General features: G+C 34.4%; 1 protein-coding gene across 3 annotated transcripts in view; it reads right to left on the bottom strand.

Moving 5' to 3' along the window:
- LOC106665023 (sialin) overlaps window positions 1-14,753 on the bottom strand; it is a 56,224-nt gene that overhangs the window by 20,316 nt on the left and 21,155 nt on the right. The window contains exon 1 of one of the 3 annotated variants that reach the window (XM_014391154.2): window positions 2,767-2,864. The exons of the other annotated variants lie outside the window; for them this stretch is intronic. The gene's annotated coding sequence lies outside the window, so the exon portion shown is untranslated. Of the gene's footprint in view, window positions 1-2,766; window positions 2,865-14,753 lie in introns of those variants that run through there. 3 annotated transcript variants of the gene reach the window in all.

Below are 14,753 nucleotides of genomic sequence, written 5' to 3'. Positions count from 1 at the left end.
CGAATACAGTTCGTCCTCCAGTGGGAATCCTAGCCTCCTCCAAACTGAACTGAAGGGAGCACGAACTAGCTGTGGATGGTGATCGAAAGACTTTCTCTGCAACGCATCCCACATGTGCTAACTGGGATTGAGGTCTGGAGACAATGGGGGAAGGGGCAGATGGGAAATTCCCAGGTTTTCTAAACATAACCATGATAAACAACTCTGCCAGAGACCGATGAGTCCTGTCATGGCATTGTCATCAGAAATCGAAAATCCCTGCCAATGAAATGCATAGTTTGAGGGATTTATTCCTCGATAATTTCTTAGACATTACGGGCTGCGGTAAGGTTGCCTTCAACAATATTGAGTCCGAAAAGCCTTATATGCAACTCATTTCACATGTGCTCAATGAAATTGAGGCTGGAGATAATGGGGAAAAGGGCAGATGGGAAATTCCCAGGTTTTTCTACTTCTATATCTATCTATATGGAGTCCAGTTCATCCTCTAGAGTCTAGTGTACATCCCAGCCAGACCATTACACCGCTTCCTCCAAACTGCACTGAAGGGAAGACGCACTAAGGTTTTGTACGCATTCCCTGCTCTCGGTAGATTCTTCGGCGCATACAGACAGAAACGCGACTCATCAGTAAACATAACAGAATTCCAATTGGTAGTCTCTTCTAGGCGCTCGCTGCACCATATTCTCCTGAGTTTCTTGGTGGCGAGCTGTTGCTGCAGGTCGTCTCAGGGTATACGATATGAGGCCAACTACCCACAAACGATTACGAATGCCATCGAAGGCCTTGCCAAAACGTCTTGTACTTCATGTAGGATACGGCGGGCACTATGGAAAGGGTTCCGTCTTTCAACAATGACAATATTTCTGTCCTCCCTTAGCGTTGTCGTAATGCTCTGAGAATTACTACCGGGCCTCCTATTTTCAATTCCGGTCTCTCGGAATCGGGCTAAAGCCCGGGATACCACGCTCTGAGAGACCCCAACTGCCTCTGCGATATCCACTTGCCGGTGACCTCGATGACTATTCTCACAATAAAACTGCGAACTTGTGGTTCAGGTTAAAGTCTTTCCATGGTTAAAGAGAATACAACAGGATTAAAGTGGGGAAAAGAGGAGAAAAGCTGTTTACAAAATGAGTAATCTGTTTAGTATTCTTAAGTAAATCCCTTATTAAAAATGAGGATTAACAATTTTTGTTTTGTTTTTTGGTTTGTATTTTCTATTTTCTTCTAAATAACTAACAAGAATATATTCGTTAATTTAATTAAAATTAATAGAATAATAATAAATTACATATATTCCGATTCATTTTTGAGCAGTTTACGTATAACTCTATTGTGGAAAATTCAAATTGTTGCTAGTTCGTTGAAGTTTTTCACTGTCTTAACTTTGGTTATCTTTTCCTAAGGGTCTAATTATAAATTACGCGTAAATTGATAGGTTTTCCGCCAAATTCATTCCCTTATATATGAATGTTTGTACGTAATAAATATTACTCTATACCATTTTTTTCAAAGGGATAAATACAACTGTGAAGAAATAAAATTTTGAAGTAGATCATATGATTTTAGTAAGGTTAGGCGTATCAGAGCATGCTAAATTGAAAACTTTCTCTGAAAGACTAATAACGTTCAGACAGTCTAAGTATTAAATGCTAGTTTTAATGATTCACCGTAATCCACGGTATACCACCCGATATATAACAGAACTGTACAACCTTATAAACGTCCAAAACTCCTCTCTGACATTTCAAAACGGAACCTTATATTTATTTCCTGTGTTTACTTGGTGTTTTATTAGAAGGTGAAATGATTGTAAGGAGCGGTTATGTGAGAAACCAACTTTTAATGTACCACGTGCCAGAATATATTCAAATAAGAAAAAATCAAGACATGTAGCTATTTTCGCAAACTTTCAAAACTGATTGAGGGGGCAGCAGAAGAAACATAGAAAGACGATATCTAGGAGTCTATGCATCCGTAATAATTGGGTTTTCTTCCTAATCCGTGATTGGGGCGATAAAAAAGTAATCCAGTTCTTCACATTTTAAAACAACGTTTACTAACAGCTTAAAATCCACAAAGGAGTATCTAAGTCGGACTTTCTCCCTCGAAATTTCGGTCACTCCGTAAAAATATAACAAAATTCTAACCCATTCGTCTCCATTTTTGTAATCGACAACTTTCGCATTTAAAATTCAACTCTTACTCATCAACAGGCACTGACCAGTAATTAACTCTAAACTCTAATTGACTCGTGACCAACTGACTAGGGTCGCTCAACTCGACTCGACTGTATAATATGTATGTATATATAATTGTCCTTATAAAAACAAAACTGGCTTTGCTTTATTATGATTTATAGAGGTAATTATATCCACAAAACAATCCCATTATTTTGGGATCAATCAAAAATAATTATAAAAAGTGTTTACTTACTACATTTATTCTAAATCTCATGGCACTAAGGCGAGATTTCGAAGTTTTCAGTCAGACAACTGTCTTAATAGAAAGCCCACGTCGCTTTATAAATATAACTCAAACACTTTTATTGTTTAGTAGTTTATATCTGTTTAGAATCTTTAATAAAAAAAAAAATCTTAAATACCATGAAGGTAAAAACGATTGGAAACAATCCTCTTTCGCCTTTGCTCGTTGTTACGAAACGTCAAATGGAACAGTACCGCGAATAGCAAACAAACATCATAATTTTACAAAATATTATATAACTTTTAAAATTAAAGAACAGAAAATAAGAACACCCACCTATTTTGAGACCAAATGTTAAAACACACAAAAGAGCGCCTGAAGTTGGACTTTGACTGGAGGAAAGAGACAAGGATTCCTTAGGTAAGACAATTTACCCGTCAGATGTCGTTCTTTGAAAAAAAAAGTACCTTCCTGGTTCAAAGTAGGTGGGGAAATTCGTATTCAAAGCCTCAGAATAATAGCAGCCAATTTGTGGAAGATTGTTATTAGAGTATTCCAGACAACAACAACCATATAATTTCGTATGAAACATCAATTCACTACGTACAAAATATAAATATCTTTGTGAATATTTTTAATGTTATGAAAAACTTGTTAATTAATTATAACTAAACTGCTCAAAAATCAATAGCGATATTTGTAATTTATTATTATTCTATTAATTTTAATTAAATTAACCAATATATAAACATAAAACAGCAATATCTCACTGACACTCTCAACACGACGCGCAAGAATGGCACAATTACACAGAAGACAAACACTTTGAGTGAGTAGAAGAAATACTTTGATTGAAAATAAAAAATACATTTTGCATTGTATAAATTCACTTTTTTCCACATCCTACATGTATTTGTTAAATGTAAACAATGTTTGTAAATCCCAGTCACTGAAGATGATCTCAATAAAGATCGAAACGTTGGCTCGATAAAGAAAATGTTTTTCTGCAACCTACATCACACCAGACCACATCTCACGATTTCTGAATAATTAACCAATATATTCATGTTAGTTATTAATAATATAATATTAAGTAAGAAAATAAACGTACAAACCAAAAAAAAAATTGTTAATCCTCATTTTTAAGAACGGATTTATTTACATGAAGATTACTCATTTTGTAAACAAACAGCTTTTCTCGTCTTTTTTCCATTTTAATCCACTTGTAGTCTCTTTGGACACCATGGAAAAACATCAATCATCTTCAACCAGAAGTTCGCAATATTATTGGGAGCAAGAGTCATCGAGGTCCCCAGCAAGTGGATATCGCAGTGGCGTTTCTGAAAGCGTGGTCTCCCGAGATTTAGCCAGATTACGAGAGACTGGAAGACTGAAATAGGAGCCCTGGTAGTAGATCTCAGCGCATTACGACGGCGCTAAGGGAGGACAGAAATATTGTCACTGCTGAAAGACGGATCCTTTCCATAGTGTACACGATCTTTTGGCAAGGCTTTTATCCGTGATCGTTTGTGGGAAGTTGGCCCACATCGTATGCACCTTTGAGGCGAGCTCGCGACACGCGTTTTCCTGGAATTAACGTATTCCCCTGAGCATTGTTCACCGATTTTCACGAAAAATATGGACTTCAGACCCTCCCCCGTTCGAATTATATCTTTTTAGAATACGTAATATAATAGTTTAACAGCCTTATCCCATTGTTCATAGAGCCCCTTCATAGGCGTGTTAGATTGCCGAACGTTCATGCATTGCGGGTTGTGGAATGAGTAAATGAAGGCGATTGAAAAAAAAAAAGTGGTTGACGTAGTTTCATTTTCAATCCTATCGTAATAACATTACATGGAAAAAGAGAATTTCAGCTTTCTACATTTGTCCAGCCCAAAAATGAATATAGATTGGTATAAAAATTCTTATTTAAGGTTGCTTGAAAAACCGAATTGATTCAAAGTGATTTAAAAAGGAAAAAAGTTTTTGAAACTTTTTACATCCCTAATCTCATTTAATACGATTCTGCATACAATTATTCTAACTCTCCACCCCATTCTCAACCAAATTCAAATTCAATAATTTTGACTCAGGAAGGACCAAATATGATTCTGGTCGAATGAATTATATTAATTATATTACATAAGTTAAAATATTATTAAAAATTATAGGTATAAAGTAAATTTAATTAAATGTGCTTAAATCGTTATTCAGATATTTTAAAAAAATATTTTTAATGTATTAATTTCATCGTTCGTTAACGTAAAAACAAAAATGTTCTACGATGTGTAAATATTCATTCTACTTTAGTATGATTTAAAAAGACAAATCGACATAATATTGCGTTTTTACATACTTTAACAAACATTTACATAGCAAAGTAGGTCAGAAAATAGTCAAAACTTGGATTTGACTTCATTGTCATGATTCTAGCGTTATAAAAACCTTTAAATAGCGGCTTTCACGGAAATCGGTGTAAGTTAATTTTTTGACTGATAACTTCGACGACCGACGTGTGACTGACGTTCCTAGTGCAAGCACTAACATCATTTTTATCAAAACTTAGGAGACCGATTTTCATGGTTGATTCCTTTTAAAGGAATTATCAGGTGCATTTTATAACAGTGTCAAACATTAAAATAGGACTATTACTTCCATTTAAAAAACGAGGTAAATTTTCCAATTTTGTTTAATTTCTTATAGAAATCTTTTACATATTTTAATAGTACATATGTCGTTATAAGCTACGTTCCTCTTCTTTCAAGTATGTTTGACGTTAAAGTCTTATTAGCCGTTTCAATCAGAATTAAGATAACGACTACTTAAAAATCGGAAAAACTTTAGAGGTCAAAAAATCAATAATTTAAATTCAAACAAAACTTTATATTTAGGGGACCCTAAAGGTGTTAAAACGAAATTTCATATTATTGTAGTTTCACGGAAAAAAAATTTATGACATAGTTTTTAGTTGAGATAAAAAAGTCAGTGTCACGAACGGGATTCGAACCCACGACCTACGGCTAGATACGCCGCTACTCTACCACTTCAGCTCTCGTGCCTTCGACGTGACAACTAAAAACTTTAATTAATTGAAAGATATTAATTGGTCAAGCGTCCACGAAAACTAGTGAATTTAATAAGTTAAAATGAAATACACTTCACTAAAGCTATCCGTGGACATTTCATTTGTCGCCGAGAATCAAATAGATTACACGATATTTGAAAAATGGCAAAAAGGAGGTAAAATTCAAAAGGTGGGTTGAGATGGGAAGTTAGTGTCCGATGTATCGAAGTCACGATAGCTCAAGTGGTAGAGCAGCGGCGTATCTAGCCGAAGATAGTGGGTTCGAATCCCGCTCGTGACGCTGATTTTTTTTATCTCAACTAAAAACCTTAATTAATTGAAAGATATTAATTGGTCAAGCGGACCGCGAAAACTAATGAATTTATGAAGTAGTTTAGTTGAAAAATGTTTTTTCCCCTCAACTTTGATAGCTTTTACTATATTTTTAATGCACTCTACATACAAAATGCTATAAAATGTGCTGTAAAATAAAATAAATATTCACATAGTTGATTTGAGCAGCGAAATAAAAACAAATTAATCAGAAATCGTGAGATGCGGTCTGGTGTGATATTCGCATCTCACGATTTCTGAATAATTATCGATTAACGGTCACTAATCACCACACAATAAAAATAAAGTGGAGTATACGTATCCGGTATTTTGGAGTGTAGAATCACCAAAAAAAGGTTTGCTCCAAATCCGTGACCCACCAACCTGGTCGATCGTTTGTTAAACAGACTAATAGGAGGATCCGCAAACCAAAAAATTGGTTAATCACCCCGCAAACCACAAGGGAAAAATCCCACAATTTAAGAAATTCTACAATAAAAAAGGCAAATCATCGTTATTTTTATCGTATAAGTATTCATAATGGCCATTTATGAAGCATCATGGTTTTTATCATAAAGAACGCTCAACAGTCAAAAAATAAACTGATAGCGATACTACCAACATTAGTTCAAATATGTAATAAAAAGGTGTATGTTAAGATTAATGTGAATATATTTAGGTATAATATTGCTTATATGCGACAGACGGACACCAATGCTGCAAATTACTTTAAATTGTTATATTATATATTTTTCAATAAACTATATATTATTATTGCTTATAAGACTTATTGTTTTAACAATTTGACATTTAACAGGATTGAGTGAACACTTCGATTGTAAATAATAATGTTCAGGGACGATTGTTTTGAGAACAAAACAATTCAGTTTTCTGTTTAAGCCAGATTTGAATTAAATCGGAAACAAAAAGACAAGACGGATCGATAACATTTGAACACGGCCATGAATTATTCAGCAGAGCAGGAGGCGTTTTGTTGCTGATGCAATTCTTACGACCTGAAAGGATTGACGGAGTGACAAATGGCCATGGACTCCTGGTACCTACTAAGTAGGACGGGGCTATTGCTCTCTACCAAGTTTCTGAATTTAACGCGAAAACGTTCATTAATCGTTTTCCCATTTCTATTTTAGTATTTAAACGCCTATGTAATAAATTTTGCAATTTATTATATATTTTTGTGCTTCGTGGATCTGTTGAAAAAGAAATTACTCCTACCATGGCGATGGGGAATTTTGAATTACATCAATAAATGAGCAAAAATCTTTGACTTTTAGATTTTATTTCAATTATTATATCTCGCTAAATGTATGCTCTGTTTGCTAACGCTTTTAAGTACACACAACGATTTATGTATCGCAACAAATAACTGATTTTTCAATTATGCTTTTCTACTCTAGTTATGGTAGTCAAGGAACTGTGCGTATGTTCATGTTCTTTGTTATTGTGTATATATTTACTATTGTTTCCATAAACTGTTATAATCTGAAGACTAAGTTCTATTAAAAAAATTCTAAGATCAGGGGTAATCTAAATGTACTTCTCTGGTTTTTATGGGTGAAAATTTATTTATTCCTTTTATAGATTAAAATTTCTAATTTGTAGGCCTTATTATTTGAAGGGTTATTATTATTTGACTTGGCCTTATTATTTGAAAATAAAATTCACGATTTTACGATTACGACGGGTACGATGTTTAAAAAAACACCTTCAAATAATAATGCCTTAGAAATTAAAACTTTTAATCTATAAAACGAAAAAAGAAGCATATATGTCGTGAGAAGACAACTTAATAAGAAGAAAAACTTTTTTATTTAAGGAATAATAACTTGTTTTAAAAGATTCGTTAATCAGAAAAATGAGAAGCAAAAGAAAGTCCAATCCTGACGAATGATCTCTCTCTTTCTGCCATCTCCCTCAACCTACGACATATTTGAAAGTTATAAGTTAAAATTAAACTATTCTAAAAGAAAATTCGGTGCAAAATTTAAAATGCAGTCAAAAGTTGGGAAAATTAATGCTAGAGTGGAGAAAATTCAGGTTTTTAAGTAAAGAAACTTGTTTTTCATAAATAAACTATAAAAAATGGTAACTTAACGGACTGAGATGAAACCATGAGGTTTACGGCATTCTACTCCACTTTAGTCACGAACTACTGAAGGTAGGGAAGCCTTTCATGCGGGATGTCGAAAAAAAAATTGTTATCCAAAATCAAAATTTTCACTCGCATTTTCCGTTTCAGACCTTTTGGAACAAATGTGGTTCCGTGTCTGTCTGTGGTTAATTGTAACCGGTAACACTCCGTAAACCGAGTGACCAATTTTTATGAGATTTTCAAGATTGTGCGGGTTGGTTTCTAGATGACCCCTATGAATTTTATTGCAATCGGATTACAATATGCCGATGGGCATGTGAGTAAGCTATGCTGCCCACCCACTTGGCAGCTTTAATACGTAAGATTATCACTCACTAATTTCACTAAAAAAGTTCAAATGCTTTTGTTCTTTTTAACCTTCGGACGATGCTACCGTTCTGTAGGAACTACGCCGCTCGCCGACGTTCTCACGTACAGGGACGAGACTGGTGTTTGGAGTCAAATTTTGGGATTTCTGCCGTTAAACTTGATTCTTCAATTTTTTTGACGACTGGCTTATTTGGTTGCAGGCCTTTTAAAGGCTGTATAGCACGTAAATTAATGGGCCTAGTCTGCTTGTAATATTAATGGTCTATGGAGAGAAAGTCTACAGTTAAAAAGTATACTAAAAAAGTTGGGTCAAAACTTGGGCAGAATTAAAGATTAATTTGTACGATGTTATGCTGACCAACAAAAATAATGTATTTTCACAGAACTATTATCATCGTAATGCCCTTTAACAAAAAGAAAAATTAAGTTTAATAAAACTTTGATGTCGTCCTTAAACGAGTTCCAGAATTGAACGAAAGTAATTTTGGTTTTATTAATAAATCTAATTTACATTAATAAATTATACTAGTAAAACAAAAAGTTAAGTGTGTGGTGATTAGTGACCGTTAATCGATAATTATTCAGAAATCGTGAGATGCGGTCTGGTGTGGTGTAGGTTTCAGAAAGTTAGTAGTTTTTTGAAACCTACATCACACCAGACCGCATCTCACGATTTCAGAATAACTATCGATGGTCACTAACCACCACACATTTCTACACGAGAAGAACGAAGAACATGGGATTCTATGAACAAATTTGAACTACATATGGACACGCAGCTAAAAGTATTCTGAAGGACATCGCCAACAATGAGAAGAAAGTCGCTTCGGCTATCAACCAGAGAACTTTTTTGCTGAAATGCAGACAACACAAGGCCCTGAAGATGATCTCAATAAAGATCGAAACGTTGGCACGATAAAGAAAATGTTTTTCTGAAACCTACATCACACCAGACTGCATCTCACGATTTCTGAATAATTATCAAAAAGTTAAGGTTAATGCTGGAGACTGTGAATGTGTACTGTGCTCGGTAGTCTGCGGGTGACAGCAGTTTGATCCAAATTGATGACAGAATGAAACGTGTCTACATCAACGAGGGCAGGATGGACAGGGTTGAATACAATTTTTTAACGAACTAGCCAATTTATGTCACTCAAGAAACGGAAATCAAAACAGCCAACACAATCAGCATTTTTACAAATATATAGTTTATTTTAAGAAATAGCCTTTTTAAACTTTTCTAAATTTTCGTTCAATTTATTTTCCAATCTGTCAGGTATACGCAAAGGTTAATTCGTTAACATTGAATAATCACTGGAATCGACCCCGGTTCGGATCTGAATGATCTCCCCCGTTAAAAGAGGGGAAAAACATAACTTGGTAATATTACTACTAATAAGGATATTAAAGTGTTCCTTGAAATTTATATTTAAAATAATGACTTATAAAAATAAAACGCGTGGATTTGTCAATCAGAATTTAAGGTACCTCCCTGGAATAGAATAAGTTAATAGATAAGGTGGATGATTCCATAACTAAAAATAATTTCTTAGAAACGTAAAGTAAATTCATTCTAACTCTTGGGGCGTTTTTAAATTTCTAATGCAAGTATACAGCTATAAATAAATAGGTTATAAAAAAAGAATAAAAAGTTAAGTTATAAAAAGTAATAATGTCCTTGTTGTTGCCCCATATCCCTAAATTTCGTCGATGATACGGATAAGATCAAGGACTGATCACGGAACACCAAAACAACTAGGTGATTCTCGCGCAATGGCATCTGTGAACTCAAATGCATATATGGCAGGGTCGAGAGCTTATATAAATAAATATAAAAAAAGAATAATTTCTTATTATTAAATAAACATAAATAATAATTTAGGTATTTACTTGTTCTACCACTTGTGCCATCGTGACCTTTTTTATCTCAATTAAAAACCTTAATTAATTGAAAGATATTAATTGGTCAAGCGGACCACAAAAATTGGAGAATTTAATAAGTAAAAATGAAGTATACCTTCACTAAGCTTTCTGTGGCCATTTCATTTGTCACCGAGAATCAAATAGATTACACAGCATTTGAAATATGGCAAAAAGGAGGGAAAATTCAAAAGGTGGGGTTGAGATGGGAGGTTGGTGTCCGAGTGGATCGAAGTCACGATAGCTCAAGTGGGTAGAACAGCGGCGTATCTAGCCCCGAAGATCGTGGGTTCGAATCCCGCTCGTGACACTGACTTTTTTATCTCAACTAAAAAATTAATTGAAAGATATTAATTGGTCAAGCGGACCACAAAAACCGGTGAAGTTATAGGCATGTATAGCGATTACAAACCATTCAGTATTTTCGACGTGATAATAGCATAAAACAATCCCAGAAGACTAAAATTGAAAACTTACCTGCCTTAAATTGGATTGTTTAAAGTATGACCGAACAGGCCAACGAACCGGTGCACCCCACTTAATCAACCCCCAGGGGATTATTCTCTGCTGTTTACGGCACCCTATTTTTTAAAGCCGGGAAATATTTTAAAACTGTGCTGAACGTGAATTTCATTTTAAACCCTCTCCGCAAGCACCACATGTGGGACAGATTAGAAAAATAGCTCCGTAATTTCTCTTTAACACAATTTTTTTCGGCTGTTTGTCAGCGTAAAGATAAGTTTTTATCAACTCGGGGTCTCTTCATCAGCCGATAACATTTAAATATTACATTTAAATGTTAGAATTTATTTAAATCCTTTTCCTTGTTATTGAGGGCCTCTTTACCGAGAAAGACAACCGTCTTTCGCTATTCTAAATCTCCATTCTCTTCGACGCCTCAGATTTTTCACTCCATAGAAAACTAGTTCTCCTTATTAAATTCCTAATAATTCTTATTTCCACTTCCCTTAAGCTCTCTATCTTTTCACCGCCTTCAAACTGATTATTAGATATTCCTACATTAGATACTGTTATGATCTTAAACCAAGGGATCATATTTCATTCTATATTAATGTGTTCAGCAACCTTAACATTATAACATTCTTAGAGACTTACATATATTCAAAGTTAATCAAGTAAATGTCCTCAATATCTATCAACTATTTCCCTCATTCCTCATCCCAACCACCAATCATATCCCAGGCCTTCAACACTCCTCTAAACCTTTAACCTTATCCTTCAGAACTGCAGGCTCAAGAAGTACGTTCTGCTTCCTTGCTGGTTTGTTTCAGGTCCATGGCATCTGAACGATGAATCCATGAATCATCTCCTATTCTTCCATTTTCCTTTTCTTTTTCCCGTTTCCTATTTTACTTTAGTATGTTTATAAAACGTAATTTATTTCTAATGTAAGTACGTGTAAGAGGACATAAAGCCCTATTTGTACCTTTAAAATAAATAAATATATCAACAGCATGTAACAGACTGAAATCAATATTTAATTGATTTGGAATAAATTATGTTTTTACCCATTTATAATGCCGCCGACGATAAAACGAGATAATGACATTGCGAGACTGTAAACGTTCTTGATTAATTTTCTGTTAACAAAAAAGGTTACCTTATCATTAGTTCGAATTGAATTAATCCCAGACAAAATCTAACGTTCAATTATCAGAATTTGACAACAATTAAGATAAGAAAATCCAAGGATTTAAGACAAACTAGAAAAGCAGATTTTATAACTTAATTGTTTATATTTAAAAACTTTTTTCTGCTTTACTTGGAACGCTATGCTTACTTTACCTAGGTCTACTCCTAAGGCCAAACGATAACGATTTTGACAAATCATTATTTTTCCAAATTAATATCTAAACCCCAAGTGGTGAACACACCCAATGAATTAATCATTAATTGCAATGCAATATGTTTCAGCAGGTAGTAAAATATTGCGTACGTAATTTTATATCACCAATTCTCTCGATTGTATGACACCATTTAGTTCATAGAAATGATGAATGATGGAGTGAGTGCGGTGTTCAATCCTTTTTAAAAAGATAGTTCCTACTCACATAAGTTGTTTTGCAACGATCCGGATTTCGAGCTTTAGCTCATCATCAGGTCGAAGGAGTTCTACTACCTGATGATGAGATAAAAGCTCGAAATCCGGATCGTTGCAAAACAACTTATTGTGAGTACGAACTATCTTTACTACGTACTTTAAAAAACATTTTTATTATAGCTTGAAAAATTAGTTTGATTCACACATACCCTTCAACAGGCACGAAAATATGAAATCTTCCTTTTTTCCATATGGAATCGAAAGGATGTTCGTCTGTTGTGTTGTTTACCTCTAATCTACCTTGCTGCACTTTATTGCAATACGTTCAACAGTTTTCCAATCGAAAGTTAAAGGAAAGGGGTATGCATGGTGCATGGTATTAATGTGCTTAAACAAATAGCGAAGTGCAATAATCTGATAAAATAACATAATAAAATTATGGCAGTAAAACATTTAAATGAATGAAATTCCACGTTGAACAAAAACATAATCTCACAAACATGATCCTAATGAAATTGATTAGTCTGGTGAATAAACAGACAAAACTAGTCTAAAGGTAAAATCTGCAATCCTAATTAATTATCAACCTAAACGCATAAAAAAGAAAGTGTATGGAGCTAAAGATTATCATTTAACTCACTCAAACGATCATCGTTGAATAAAACATACATGAATACAATGAATTTTAGAAACAATGAAGTGATGAACATCTGTATAGTAGTGTGTGGTGTTTAGTGACCGTTAGTCAATGATTATTCGGAGATCGTGAGATGCGGTCTGATGTGACGTAGGTATTAGAAAAACATTATCTTTATCGTGCCAACGTTTCGATCTTTATTGAGATCATCTTCAGTGCTTAAAGTGTTTGTTTTCCGTATAGATGTGTCATTTCCGTGTGTGTCCTGTTGAGAGTGCGGAAAACAAACACTTTAAGCCCTGAAGATGATCTCAATAAAGACGTTGGCACGATAAAGAGAATGTTTTTCTAATACCTACGTCACACCAGGCCGCATCTCACGATCTCCGAATAATCTGTACAGTTATTAACATAATTCAGACAATAAATGTGGAAGGACTACCTACAAACTAAATAATAATATGGATCACGGTTCCCCTCCAATTTTTGAGGATGGGTAGACTTTCTAATATTACAACATTATATAGCTTATTAACATAGTTAATAAGAATCCATTATATTTTGTGGTCTGATTGACCAACTTACTTTCGAATCCCGCTCGTGGCACTAACTTTTTCATTTCAACAAAGACCTTACACAAAAAGAATAATTAATTGAAAATTAATAATGATATTTTTTTGAAAAATAGTATAGTCATTAAAACCTTTTCATACAATATCGTATTTGTTTACGTCTTAATGTTTTACATTATCACCACATTCACTACATCAGAAATAAACCATGTTGCTCAACACATTTGAGTCGTCTGGTTAGGTGTTGAACATCTAACAAGTGGACTGGTTCGACAATGACGTGTGGTATTTAAGATCTTTGATGGTGGCTAGGGTGGTTTATAATAATTTCCCCGATTGTTTTCAAATAGATGTCACGGCGGTGGTCTTCATTTCCGACATTGACTACTTCTCAGTACTTCGTTTTCTGAAACTGTTTCCTGCGGTTGGTTTTGCCGAAATCTGGATGCCAAAGTCCACACGGGCTTGAGGACCTGTTGATAAAGTAAAATCTTACTTTTACTTACTACTTATTAATCAGTACTTTTACGGAATTTGATGTTAGACTCTTCAGTTTTCGATTAAAAACATACACAAATCAGGAAGCCTGTTTTCCTAGTGAATTAAAAATTAAATATGTAAATAGTCTGTGTACTTGGCTAACTAATGAAGACTGTTAACATGACACCTCAACTATCGGGTTGTCCGGAAAATAATGCAGGATTTTAAGTTTTCATTAAAAAAAATCTATATAAAATATTCTGTTTACGTTTACAGGATTACTCATTTGTATGAATGTCAACACTTATTAATCCTCTTCCAAATGATATTGTTTGTTTACCTCTGTAGCATTCCGCTACTTGGAAATAATTCAGTCATCCTTATAATGTCAAAGCGAGAATTTCGTACGATTTTCTTTTACGAGTTTAAACTCGGCCGAAGCGGAGCCCAAACGGCTAGAAACATTAACCAAGTCTGGGGCGAGGGTTGTGTTAATGAGTGCACTGTGCAAAGGTGGTTTAAAAAATTTCGGGAGGGAGATTTCAGCCTTGAAGATGAAGAAGGTCGTGGAAGGCCTTCCTCTCTTAATGATGATGTTCTGCGATCAGTGGTGGAAGAAAACCCCAAAACAACTGTTCGAGAACTTGCAGAGCAACTCAAAGTCAGTAAAACGACCGTCGCTGACCACCTCAAGGCGATTGGAAAAGTGAAAAAACTCGAAAATTGGGTTCCACACTCATTAAACGATCGCCAAAAAAATCAGCGCTTTG

This window comes from Cimex lectularius, unplaced genomic scaffold, assembly GCF_000648675.2.
Source record: "Cimex lectularius strain Harlan isolate CLEC.00 unplaced genomic scaffold, Clec_2.1 scaffold32, whole genome shotgun sequence".
Lineage (NCBI taxonomy): Eukaryota > Metazoa > Arthropoda > Insecta > Hemiptera > Cimicidae > Cimex > Cimex lectularius.
The sequence above is the reverse complement of the archived record's forward strand: the minus strand, read 5'-3'. Positions and strand labels throughout refer to the sequence as shown.